Below are 14,120 nucleotides of genomic sequence, written 5' to 3' on the forward strand. Positions count from 1 at the left end.
ATAGTTATCCCGTGAAAATCTGTATCCCCTGTCGCGGGAGCGCGCACGCCTTGAGTTCAAAGCGGAAACCGATGCCGTAAGGCGACAGCACTCGCTTGTTTTCAACACACGTTTGCGTCAGTCTAGTACTTCCATTTTTAGAGTTTTCATTTTTTATTTTATTTCTTTAAATTCATCCGCGTTCTGCCGTTGACATAAAGTGCGTTCAAAGACCAATCGTACAGTCAAAACAATCACTTCACCAAAAAGCAATGATAATTACGTGAGCTTTTTGCATAAACCTCGATGCAAAGGAGCTCAACTTTATGGGGAACATTACATGCTACAGGGAGTATATATTACAAAGGGGACTTTATTCTTCATTGTTATCATTATTAATCCATTGTTATCATTCACATATTTTCTGTTGGATTTTGTCCACAATTTAGGGAGCGCGTTATCTGCGCCTCACGGCAAAAGCCATTGCCAATCACCTGTTATCCAATTTACTCACTGCGTGCTCGTTTGATTTCTTCAGATTTAGGAAAATGCTAAGACACTGAAGCACAAATTAGACTTAAACAGATTGGTTGAGTTCAATCACAATTCTTGTTCAGACAGCTCTGTTTTCAGGAAAGTACAATACAGCGCTGGGCCCTTCAAGAGCGGAAAGTCTCCATTCAGAAAAAGCAACGTTCAAGGTTCTTTGGTTAGCTTATATCAGTTGCACATGCCGGTGTGGGCCGAGTTTGATGGGTGATGAGTCTTTGGGGTGGGGCAAGTTCGCCATGGGAGTGGGTGCTGGTTATAGGCAATTCGGTGTGTGTGGGGGCTGTTGTCTTCCATCCCGTCTTTCGGCCTTGGCGATCATCTTTGGCTGAGTCCTTGGCTGGCTCCCTCTGGCACCTGCTGGTTTTATCTCCACGTGACCTTCCTGTGAACATTCTTCTCCAATCTTGGACATACACTGTCGTACCTCATTCTTTCAATTTTGTCACTTTGTACAAAATTATGTTAGCTTTTGGCTGTGACATCATTAATCTATTGCTGTTCTTTTGATACTTCATGTCTTTGCTTATTCTTAGTTTAATCATGCTTCCAACCGTATCTTTTTTTTGTTAGGCAAAATATTTCCCTCTGTGCAGAGCGTTCAGTAGTAATCAAAAACTGGCGTCTAGCATTAGTCAAAACATAAGATACAATCAAGTACTGAATGGTTAAGACGACTCTGGCCGTGTCCATGATTTAGAGAAAAAACATCAGGCATGCATTACACAGTTCCTTAAGGGTCATTAAGCTACTCTCTGTCCCGTCAGTACGGTGATTTGTTCGTCTAATGAGTGTTCGTCCGACAGTCTTATGTGTTCGTCTCGTCGTGCTATATCGTGCTACAAGTACAGCAGGCAGGTTCTGCTCGACATCGGCAGAAGTGGGTTTTGTGGCGTTCTGGACTTTGAAGCGGCGACATTAAAGGCGCTCGGACTGCTACGTCCTGTTACGTCGCCGACCTCACCCGCTATTCCTCCCCCAGTTGGGAGCCGTCGGAAACGGTGTGCGAGGAGGCGTCCGGGCCAGGCTGGCGGCCAACCCAGCGCGCCCGGCGGTGCCCTCCATTCTTCTGGCGAATGTTCAATCGCTGGACAACAAAATGGATTACGTTCGCCTGCTGAGGTCTACGAACCAGACGGTGCGGAACTGCTGTGTGCTCGTGTTCACCAAGACCTGGTTGACTGACAGCATTCCGGACTCTGCCGTGCATCTGGAGCGGCTAGCGTGCTATCGTGCGGACCGTGCCATTGTACGAGGGGAAAGTCGCGAGGAGGTGGAATATGCGTCTACATCCGAGAAGAATGGTGCCGGGACTCTGTGGTGGTATGTAAGCACTGCTCGCCACTTGCGGAGTTTGTGATCATCAAGTGCCGTCCTTTTTACCTGCCGAGGGAATTTACCGCGATTCTGCTAGTCACGGTATACATCCCGCCTTCCAACATCGAAGGCGACAGGATCGCGGCGCTTGGTGAACTGTACCAGGCTGTCAGTGAACAGCAGACAGTGCACCCTGACGGTTTCACCATCTTCGCTGGAGACTTTAATCATGCCAACCTGAAGTCTGTTTTCCCGAGGCTTCACCAGCATGTTACTTTTCCCACACGTGGAAACAGCTTCCTGGACCTAGTCTACTCTGCGCATAAGGGAGCTTTCAAAGCCACCCCCCTCCCCCATCTTGGGTTTTCTGACCATCTCACCGTTTTGCTTTTGCCCACATACAGACAATTGGTAAACGCATCCAGGCCGGTTCGGAGGCGGGTTCGGGTGTGGCCTGAGGGTGCATGGTGGCATGGTGGTACAAGATTGTGTAAAATTAGGTATTGAATTTGGCTCAGGCACATTGGCTATCCCAAAACATGTAGTAGTTCCAAAATTTCACCAGGAGATGGTGTTAAAGCTTGACATAGGGGTGACCTGATGGAAATGATCAAATCTAATAAATTAAGTTGTTAGCAATTGGGAAGACACGACCTGTTCAAACACGTAGCAACGCACAATTTTGGAATATGAGTTTGCTATGCCATAATTTTAAGATGTAACAGCTTGAGCAATATCAATATATCTGTTTAAGTTGGAGGAACCCATTATTATGTTAAGTACTATTATGGGTTGAGATTGATCTTTATTAGACAAGATATATGTGATTAATGTTGCAATGTTTTGTCCAACCTGTATTTAACATTGGTGTTCCATCCATACCTGAATGTATTAAGTTGAGAGGAGACATTAAGGGCTAATAGGGAAAGAACGAGCAAAACAGGAAACATCTGCATCCGGTGGCCGGTGGCTGTCGGGCGCAGTGGTTGCTGCTTGAAGCAGGGTTACCAAGACAACCAGTGGTGCAGGGATTCTGACCTTTCACCTACATATTCCAATGAGGTAATGCCAGAAGCCTATAAATATGTTGCCCGAATGCAGAGAGGGCGCTTCTTCCTAGTCGGGGCGATAGCTGTGACGCTGCCCGGAGTAAAAGAATGAAGATGGATTTTTCATTCTTTTTGAGATTGAACCAAAATCTACTAAGATGAATTTCCAGAGTCTTCGAATTGGACTTGGTCAAATTTTAAGCTTCGAGGAGGGCAGAGGAGACAGCTGCTTCGGGCAGAAAGGGGAAGTCGTCAATTTTACTTTTTTGGCTACGCTCCTCACGGCCAGACCTTTCCTCTTTTTTAAAACAGAATTCGGATTTTGGAACAAAGGAGAGCTGATCACTCGACTTGTTCAACCAAATAAGTTTTTAGACCTTTAGTCTCCTCTTTTGTTCTGAGTGGGTGAGTCTTGTTTTCTTTGTTTTTTCGACTTGTAATTCTTTTGCTTGCTTATTCATTAAATCTCTTCTTAAGCCTTAATTCAGTTATCGATTATTTCGTAGTAACTATGTTGAGCATGGTTTTATATGAAGTAATTACAACTTTAAAATGTTTTTTTTCCCCTATCATAGTCATTCTTTAAATCTGTTCAATTCTTTTTAAAGTGAAGACAGCTTTAATCCTTATCAGGAATTGTCAGATCTGGTTCGAAGTAGTTATCTTGAGCTCAGCTAGGGCGAGGGCGCTCTAGTAAATGAACAAATCCTTGAGGTCTTAACAAAGACATCTAAAAATATCCGTAACATAATATAAGCATCATACAACCGGTGGGGGGGGGGGGGGGGGGGTCATCATGACGGCGCGGTCATTTCGAAGACTTGCCTCGAATTGAGTTACTCGGCATGCACTTCGGGTGACTTGAGAGGGATTGGTGTTGTAAAGAAATTAGATTGATTCTGGTAGAATTCATTTAATTTGGGTGGTTAGATTACGGACGAGTCCCCTCACCCTGGCTGGTCCAACCCGTTACCGGGAAGCCGGTGCCACTTTGATAAAAAGTGCGCGTTTGACAACTGGCAGCATCTCACATGGCTGTATGAACAAAAGCCATCATCCTCCTGTAGCTGTGCATGCAGCTCTCCGCACAATAAACATCCATAATACCAAAAAGTAAAAGTAAAATTCACGATGATAAACAAAAGATAATCCACACACGGATGCATGTCAAACATATCAAATTGAAAACTGGCCCTGAAGTCCTGAAAACGATCACATTTACAAACTCATTATGAAAAGTAAGGGGTTAGTTGTTAATGCATGTTCACAGACATGACACAAAATTCTCCAAGACTGCAGTTGACGACCTGCAAAGTAAACACGAGTTTAAAAAATAAAGCACAATCTGCTCCCTGGATTGCTGTTAGAGGCTGAAATACAATTTGGTAAAACATCAAAACAAAGCAAGTCATCACAGATTCCATCACAAACATTTCGTCACGCTGTCAGGTAAGTCCAGAGTTGTTGTCATACATTGTCTTGGCTCAGAGTCTTGATTGTCAATGCTGGTATAGTCACGTCTGGTCATAATCTTGAAATGGGCCTTCTCCATTGAAGTCTTTTGTTGTCAATGGTGCCCCGGAGTAATCCTAAACCCATATTTAGTCCAAAATTAGCCCTGATCAATCTTGCTATTTCAAATGTGTAGTATCTTTATATTTTTCAGGTGAGAGGAATGTTATCCTCTGCTGTGATCACATCACCCCAACTTTGAATCACTTTAACCATTCACAATACACAAACACCACACCACAAGCACAAACTTGACATACATACACCATTACAGACAAACTGTCATCCCACAACACACACAAAAAACCATACAATATTAAATTGTAAAAGGAACCCTTCCTACGCAAAATTTTCTCCTCAATTAAAATTTCCCTTTTTTTCTGTTAAATCCAAAATTAATATCTAATTGTCTATCCTCTCATCGCTTGCCAATATGCATAATGCTGAAACATGGTTTGACTCCCCATTTAGTTTGCTCACATCTCGCACTTAGACTATTTGACACTTTGTGTTGAGCTGTAACTTCAATATTTCCACCTTCCCATATTTCTTCCACTAAACAGTTCCATTTTGCTTTCAGTTTAAATTCATCCCTCCAAATAACTACCTCTGGCAAAGAACCAAAAATTTATAGAGCACTCCCTTTTACTGTTACCTTGTTCCTACATTCATCTCCTCACAAGCATTACTGACCCTCCTCCTAAAAAATAATGATACTAAAAATAATGTTTAAAAAAACAATATACACAGCTTCCTCCTGCCACTTACACTATCACCTTGAAGATTATCGTTCTCATTTTTGTTGATGCCAATTCTTAGAATTAAAAAGAAATGCTTACTCTTGATAATGGAGTCAGGCTATATCACAAATTTTGAAAACCTTCTTCCACGTTCCCCCTTTGTACCTATAAAAAAAACCAATAAGAAATATTTTTGCTGTCATGATCATCATTGTGGCCCTCACACATGTTATCCCTGCACTTTAAATTGTCAATTTTTGTACATTTGAAGCCCTTTGAGACTTGCTTGTGGGCTATATAAATAAACTTGACTTGACTTTATTATTATTCAACTTGTTCTGCATTCTTCTGCCTTTTATTTTATTTTTATCTTAACTACTTCCACATAATTCATCTGATTTACTCCATTACACTTTTAACACATTCCAAATATTTATGCCAAATATTCAAAATATTTGCGGTTTTTGAGAAATTTATAAATTTTAAGCCAAAATTTCACCATTCATTCTTCCTGGCACATTCAACATTTCTCATTTTCTTCCTCATAATTCCTCCAATTCACCTTCTTTCACTTCCTAGATTAAAATGTCACATTTTCACTTTGACCCCTCCGTGAGTCGTCACCTTATCGTGGTGGAGGGGTTTGCGTGCCCCTATGATCCTAGGAGCCATGTTGTCGGGGGCTTCATGCCCCTGGTAGGGTCACCCATGGCAAACGGGTCCTAGGTGAGGGGTCAGACAAAGCACGGGTCACCCAAGCCCCTTATGACGAAAAACACAAATGGACTTTGTTTTCCCTCGCCCGGACACGGGTCACCGGGGCCTCTCTCTGGAGCCAGGCCTGGAGGCGGGGCTCGAAGGCGAGCGTCTGGTGGCCGGGCCTTCGCCCATCGGGCATTACCCGAAATGGAAACGTGGGTCCCCTTTCCCATGGGCTCACCACCTGTGGGATGGGCCGAAGGGGTCGGGTGCAATGTGAGCTGGGCGGCAGCCAAAGGCAGGGACCTTGGCGGTCTGATCCCCGGCTGCAGAAGCTGGCTCTTGGGACATGGAATGTCACCTCTCTGGCTGGAAAGGAGCCCGAGCTGGTGTGTGAGGCAGAAAAATTCCGACTAGATATAGTTTGACTAGCCTCCACGCACAGTTTGGGTTCCGGTACAAGCCCTCTCGAGAGGGGCTGGACTCTCTTCCACTCTGGAGTTGCCCACGGTGAGAGGCGTCGAGCAGGTGTGGGTATACTTATTGCCCCCCGGCTGGGCGCCTGCACATTGGGATTCACCCCGGTGAACGATAGGGTAGCCTCCCTCCGCCTTCGGGTGGGGGGACGGGTCCTGACTGTTGTTTGTGTCTATGCACCAAACGGCAGCTCAGAGTACCCACCCTTCTTGGGGTCCCTGGAGGAAGTGCTGGAGAGTGCTCCTTCTGGGGACTCCATCGTTCTACTGGGTGACTTCAATGCTCACGTGGGCAATGACAGTGAGACCTGGAGGGGCCTGATTGGGAGGAACTGCCCCCCTGATCTGAACCCGAGCGGTGTTCTATTGTTGGACTTCTGTGCTCGACACGGATTTTCAATAATGAACACCATGTTCAAGCATAAGGGTGTCCATGTGTGCACTTGGCACCAGGACACCCTAGGCCGCAGTTCGATGATCGACTTTGTAGTCGTGTCATCGGATTTGCGGCCGCATGTTTTGGACACTCGGGTGAAGAGAGGGGCAGAGCTGTCAACTGATCACCACCTGGTGGTGGGTTGGCTCCGATGGTGGGGGAAGATGCCGGTCCGACCTGGCAGACCCAAACGCTCTGTGAGGGTCTGCTGGGAACGTCTGGCAGAATCTCCTGTCAGGAAGAGCTTCAACTCCCACCTCCGGCAGAGCTTTTCCCACGTCCCGGGGGAGGCGGGGGACATTGAGTCTGAGTGGACCATGTTCCGCGCCTCCATTGTTGAGGCGGCCGACCGGAGCTGTGGCCGTAAGGTCGTTGGTACCTGTCGTGGCGGTAATCCCCGAACCCGCTGGTGGACACCGGCGGTAAGGGATGCTGTTAAGCTGAAGAAGGAGTCCTATCGGGCCATTTTGGCCTGCGGGACTCCAGAGGCAGCTGACAGGTACCGGATGGCGAAGCGGAACGCGGCTTCGGCGGTTGCTGAGGCAAAAACCCGGGCTTGGGAGGAGTTTGGTGAGGCCATGGAGAATGACTTTCGGACGGCTTCGAGGAAATTCTGGTCCACCATCCGGCGTCTCAGGAGGGGGAAGCAGTGCAACGTCAACACTGTTTACAGTGGGGATGGCGTGCTGCTGACCTCGACTCGGGACGTCGTGAGTCGGTGGGGAGAATACTTCGAAGACCTCCTCAATTCCACCTACATGCCTTCCATTGAGGAAGCAGAGCCTGGAGATTCTGAGGCGGATTCTCCAATCTCTGGGGTCGAAGTCACTGAGGTAGTTAAAAAACTCCTCGGTGGCAAGGCCCCGGGGTGGATGAGATCCGCCCGGAGTTCTTAAAGGCTCTGGATGTTGTGGGGCTGTCATGGCTGACACGCCTCTACAACGTTGCGTGGACATCGGGGACAGTGCCTCTGGATTGGCAGACTGGAGTGGTGGTTCCCCTCTTTAAGAAGGGGGACCGGAGGGTGTGTTCCAATTACATGGGGAATCACACTCCTCAGCCTCCCTGGTAAGGTCTATTCAGGGGTGCTGGAGAGGAGGGTCCGTCGGGATGTCGAACCTCGGATTCAGGAGGAGCAGTAGGGCTTTCGTCCTGGCCGTGGAACAGTGGACCAGCTCTACACCCTCGGCAGGATCCTCGAGGGTGCATGGGAGTTCGCCCAACCAGTCCACATGTGTTTTGTGGACTTGGAGAAGGCGTTCGACCGTGTCCCTCGGGAGGTTCTGTGGAGGGTGCTTCGGGAGTACGGGGTGCCGAGCCAACTGATAAGGGCGGTTTGGTCCCTGTATCACCGATGCCAGAGTCTGGTCCGCATTTCCGGCAGTAAGTCGGATTCGTTCCCAGTGAGGAATGGACTCCGCCAAGGCTGCCCTTTGTCACCGATTCTGTTCATAATTTTTATGGACAGAATTTCTAGGCGCAGCCGAGGCGTTGAGGGGGTCCGGTTTGGGGACCTCAGCATCGCGTCTCTGCTTTTTGCAGATGACGTCGTGCTGTTGGCTTCTTCAGGCCGTGATCTCCAGTTCTCGCTGGAACGGTTCGCAGCCGAGTGTGAAGCGGTCGGGATGAGGGTCAGCACCTCCAAATCCGAGTCCACGGTCCTCGATCGGAAAAGGGTGGAATGCCCTCTCCGGATCGGGGATGAGATCCTGCCCCAAGTGGAGGAGTTCAAGTATCTTGGAGTCTTGTTCACGAGTGACGGGAGGATGGAGCGTGAGATCGACAGGCGGATCGGTGCAGCGTCAGCAGTAATGCGGACCCTGCACCGGTCCGTTGTGGTGAAGAGAGAGCTGAGCCAAAAGGCAAAGCTCTCAATTTACCGGTCGATCTACGCTCCTACCCTCACCTATGGTCACGAGCTATGGGTCGGATACAAGCGGCCGAAATGAGTTTTCTCCGCACGGGCTCTCCCTTAGAGATAGGGTGAGAAGCTCGGTCATCCGGGAGAGACTCGGAGTAGAGTCGCTACTCCTCCACGTAGAGAGGAGCCAGATGAGGTGGCTCGGGCATCTTATCAGGATGCCTCCTGGACGCCTCCCTGGGGAGGTGTTCCGGGCATGTCCCACCGGTAGGAGACCCCGGGGACGACCCAGGACGCGCTGGAGAGACTATGTCTCTCAGCTGGCCTGGGAATGCCTTGGGATCCCCCGGGATGAGCTGGATGAAGTGGCTGGGGAGAGGGAAGTCTGGGAGTCCCTCCTAAAGCTGCTGCCCCCGCGACCCGACCCCGGATAAGCGGAAGAAGATGGATGGATGGATTGGTGGATGGATGGATGGATTTTCACTTTGAACATTGCGGTAAAATTTTACAAAATTTCATTTTTCCCTTCTAATTTCTTCTAGTTTCCTTTTTTTTCTCACCGACTCAACCCATTTCAATTTTTTAACTGTTCATCTTATGCCTACCTATTCCAAAACTTCCCACTTGTGAAAAATTTCAAATTTTCAACTTTAAAATTCACGCCCAATTTTACAAAATTCTTTCTATATTTTCATGCATTTTCTGACCAATTCAACACGTTCAAAATTTAAACATAATCTTGTAGCATTCCCCGAATTTTTATTCAGCCTCTTCGCCTTCACACGCAATTTCTACAGAAATTACAAATTCTAGTTATCATTTTTAATCCTCCGTGACCCTCGTAAGGACAAGCCGCACCAGTAATGGATAGATGGATGGATTGTTAATCTTAACCCCAAGTGCCTATCATATCATTTTCATATCAATTGCCATTTAAATTACTTGTCGCAAGGGTAATGTCAATGTATTTATTTAAAGCCCTACTGTATTCTTTTTGAATTAAAAGGTGCCCTATATTACTATTTTGCTGATTATCAAGAATTCCAAATTTCTTATGGCCCCTCTCACCCCTTCAAGCTCAAATATGCATCCTATAAATCAGTCGCAACTGATGTGTAGTTAAATTCTGTCGTTTTGATAAAGCTCAATTAAGTTTAGTAATTCAGTCTTCTGTTGCCCGAATCCAAATGTTCCCTGGTCCAATTATAAAATTTCATTATTTCAATTAGATTCATCGTGTCTTCGAAATGCTATGTTACATATAAAAATTTCATGATTCAAATAATTTAATTTCTATCAATCAACGTCCACTTTGCAAAGTTTCTGATCACGCTGTCATGATTTGTTATTATTAGTTTATCTTCACTGTCCATATCTATGTATTTTGTTTTTTATCCCCATTTTAGTGTCAATAAGCAGCCTTATTATTCCCTCTTTTATCAAAACTCCTCAGTTATGTCCGCCCCAGCACCCAAACACACTTCCATCCCTTTTGTCCCATACTCCACCAACTTTGTAATGCTTCTGCAGTCTTTAGCAATGTGTCCAGTTTGACTTCATGTGACTTGTGCAAGTCTTTAGCAGCCTCTCCTCTTAGATTCTCATGATGATGATTCTGGGCTGGACCGTCCGCTACTCTCAAATGCGTCCATCTTGTCTTTGTTCTTTCACTCCATTTTCTTTTTGATCTGCAACTGTGTGTATTCCACCAACTGTATGGTTCTTGTCCTGTGAAGAGCCCTGCTTGCCCCCTTCAAGCATGATAATAGTTCCTGTTTTTCTCCCAAAGGTCAAAGGTGTCTCATGACCAGGGACAGTCCTCTGTTGATTTTGAGACAACCAGTGGAGTAAGAGGACTCAGTTCAGGAATTGTGCCACGCGCTAGGGCAGAACACACTGGGACACAAATTTCACAAAACTATCTTCGTGTTATCAGTCTTCCTGTGTAGTATTTGTTCCTTACACCCCAAATCTTCCTATTAACATATTGTATCCTATCAGTTGCGCACACTCATCATCTTACTATCAAGCCCATCCATCCATCCATCCATCCATCCATCCATCCATCCATCCATCCATCTTCTTCCGCTTATCCGGGGTCGGGTCGCGGGGGCAGCAGCTTTAGGAGGGACTCCCAGACTTCCCTCTCTCCAGCCACTTCATCCAGCTCATCCCGGGGGATCCCAAGGCGTTCCCAGGCCAGCTGGGAGACATAGTCTCTCCAGCGCGTCCTGGGTCGTCCCCGGGGTCTCCTACCGGTGGGACATGCCCGGAACACCTCCCCAGGGAGGCGTCCAGGAGGCATCCTGATAAGATGCCCGAGCCACCTCATCTGGCTCCTCTCAACGTGGAGGAGTAGCGACTCTACTCCGAGTCTCTCCCGGATGACCGAGCTTCTCACCCTATCTCTAAGGGAGAGCCCTGACATCCTGCGGAGAAAACTCATTTCGGCCGCTTGTATCCGAGATCTCGTTCTTTCGGTCACGACCCATAGCTCGTGACCATAGGTGAGGGTAGGAGCGTAAATCGACCGGTAAATTGAGAGCTTTGCCTTTTGGCTCAGCTCTCTCTTCACCACAACGGACCGGTACAGGGTCCGCATTACTGCCGACGCTGCACCGATCCGCCTGTCGATCTCACGCTCCATCCTCCCCTCACTCGTGAACAAGACTCCAAGATACTTGAACTCCTCCACTTGGGGCAGGATCTCATCCCCGATCCGGAGAGGGCATTCCACCCTTTTCCGATCGAGGACCATGGACTCGGATTTGGAGGTGCTGACCCTCATCCCGACCGCTTCACACTCGGCTGCGAACCGTTCCAGCGAGAGCTGGAGATCACGGCCTCAAGAAGCCAACAGCACCACGTCATCTGCAAAAAGCAGGGACGCGATGCTGAGGTCCCCAAACCGGACCCCCTCAACGCCTCGGCTGCGCCTAGAAATTCTGTCCATAAAAATTATGAACAGAATCGGTGACAAAGGGCAGCCTTGGCGGAGTCCAACCCTCACTGGGAACGAATCCGACTTACTGCCGGAAATGCGGACCAGACTCTGGCATCGGTGATACAGGGACCGAACCGCCCTTATCAGTTGGCTCGGCACCCCGTACTCCCGAAGCACCCTCCACAGAACCTCCCGAGGGACACGGTCGAACGCCTTCTCCAAGTCCACAAAACACATGTGGACTGGTTGGGCGAACTCCCATGCACCCTCGAGGATCCTGCCGAGGGTGTAGAGCTGGTCCACTGTTCCACGGCCAGGACGAAAGCCACACTGCTCCTCCTGAATCCGAGGTTCGACCTCCCGACGGACCCTCCTCTCCAGCACCCCTGAATAGACCTTACCAGGGAGGCTGAGGAGTGTGATTCCCCTGTAATTGGAACACACCCTCCAGTCCCCCTTCTTAAAGAGGGGAACCACCACCCCAGTCTGCCAATCCAGAGGCACTGTCCCCGATGTCCACGCAACGTTGTAGAGGCGTGTCAGCCATGACAGCCCCACAACATCCAGAGCCTTTAGGAACTCTGGGCGGATCTCATCCACCCCCGGGGCCTTGCCACCGAGGAGTTTTTTAACTACCTCAGTGACTTCGACCCCAGAGATTGGAGAATCCGCCTCAGAGTCTCCAGGCCCTGCTTCCTCAATGGAAGGCGTGTAGGTGGAATTGAGGAGGTCTTCGAAGTATTCTCCCCACCGACTCACGACGTCCCGCGTCGAGGTCAGCAGCACGCCATCCCCACTGTAAACAGTGTTGACGTTGCACTGCTTCCCCCTCCTGAGACGCCGGATGGTGGACCAGAATTTCCTCGAAGCCGTCCGAAAGTCATTCTCCATGGCCTCACCGAACTCCTCCCACGCCCGGGTTTTTGCCTCAGCAACCGCCGAAGCCGCGTTCCGCTTGGCCATCCGGTACCTGTCAGCTGCCTCCGGAGTCCCGCAGGCCAAAACGGCCCGATAGGACTCCTTCTTCAGCTTGACGGCATCCCTTACCGCCGGTGTCCACCAGCGGGTTCGGGGATTGCCGCCACGACAGCCACCAACGACCTTACGGCCACAGCTCCGGTCGGCCGCCTCAACAATGGAGGCGCGGAACATGGTCCACTCAGACTCAATGTCCCCCGCCTCCCCCGGGACGTGGGAAAAGCTCTGCCGGAGGTGGGAGTTGAAACTCTTCCTGACAGGAGATTCTACCAGACGTTCCCAGCAGACCCTCACAGAGCGTTTGGGTCTGCCAGGTCGGACCGGCATCTTCCCCCACCATCGGAGCCAACCCACCACCAGGTGGTGATCAGTTGACAGCTCCGCCCCTCTCTTCACCCGAGTCTCCAAAACATGCGACCGCAAATCCGATGACACGACTACAAAGTCGATCATCGAACTGCGGCCTAGGGTGTCCTGGTGCCAAGTGCACACATGGACACCCTTATGCTTGAACATGGTGTTCATTATTGAAAATCCATGTCGAGCACAGAAGTCCAACAATAGAACACCGCTCGGGTTCAGATCGGGGGGGCCGTTCCTCCCAATCACGCCCTTCCAGGTCTCACTGTCATTGCCCACGTGAGCATTGAAGTCACCCAGTAGAACGATGGAGTCCCCAGAAGGAGCGCTCTCCAGCACTTCCTCCAGGGACCCCAAGAAGGGTGGGTACTCTGAGCTGCTGTTTGGTGCATAGACACAAACAACAGTCAGGACCCGTCCCCCCACCCGAAGGCGGAGGGAGGCTACCCTCTCGTTCACCGGGGTGAACCCCAATGTGCAGGCGCCCAGCCGGGGGGCAATAAGTATACCCACACCTGCTCGACGCCTCTCACCGTGGGCAACTCCAGAGTGGAAGAGAGTCCAGCCCCTCTCGAGAGGGCTTGTACCGGAACCCAAACTGTGTGTGGAGGCTAGTCCGACTATATCTAGTCGGAATTTTTCTGCCTCGCACACCAGCTCGGGCTCGTTTCCAGCCAGAGAGGTGAAATTCCATGTCCCAAGAGCCAGCTTCTGCAGCCGGGGATCAGACCGCCAAGGTCCCTGCCTTTGGCTGCCGCCCAGCACACATTGCACCCGACCCCTTTGGCCCCTCCCACAGGTGGTGAGCCCATGGGAAGGGGGACCCACGTTTCCTTTTCGGGCTATGCCCGGCCGGGCCCCATGGGCGAAGGCCCGGCCACCAGACGCTCGCCTTCGAGCCCCGCCTCCAGGCCTGGCTCCAGAGGGAGGCCCCGGTGACCCGCGTCCGGGCGAGGGAAAACGAAGTCCATTTATTTCAATCGTCATAAGGGGCTTCTGTGAGCCGTGCTTTGTCTGGCCCCTCACCTAGGACCCGTTTGCCATGGGTGACCCTACCAGGGGCATGAAGCCCCCGACAACATGGCTCCTAGGATCATAAGGGCACGCAAACCCCTCCACCACGATAAGGTGACGACTCACGGAGGGGTACTATCAAGCCGCCCTTATCAAATGCTTTTTTTTTTTTCCTTCTGAGTAATCCATCCACCCTACCCATTAAC

The sequence above is a fragment of the Syngnathus scovelli genome, chromosome 16, assembly GCF_024217435.2.
Source record: "Syngnathus scovelli strain Florida chromosome 16, RoL_Ssco_1.2, whole genome shotgun sequence".
Classification (NCBI taxonomy): domain Eukaryota; kingdom Metazoa; phylum Chordata; class Actinopteri; order Syngnathiformes; family Syngnathidae; genus Syngnathus; species Syngnathus scovelli.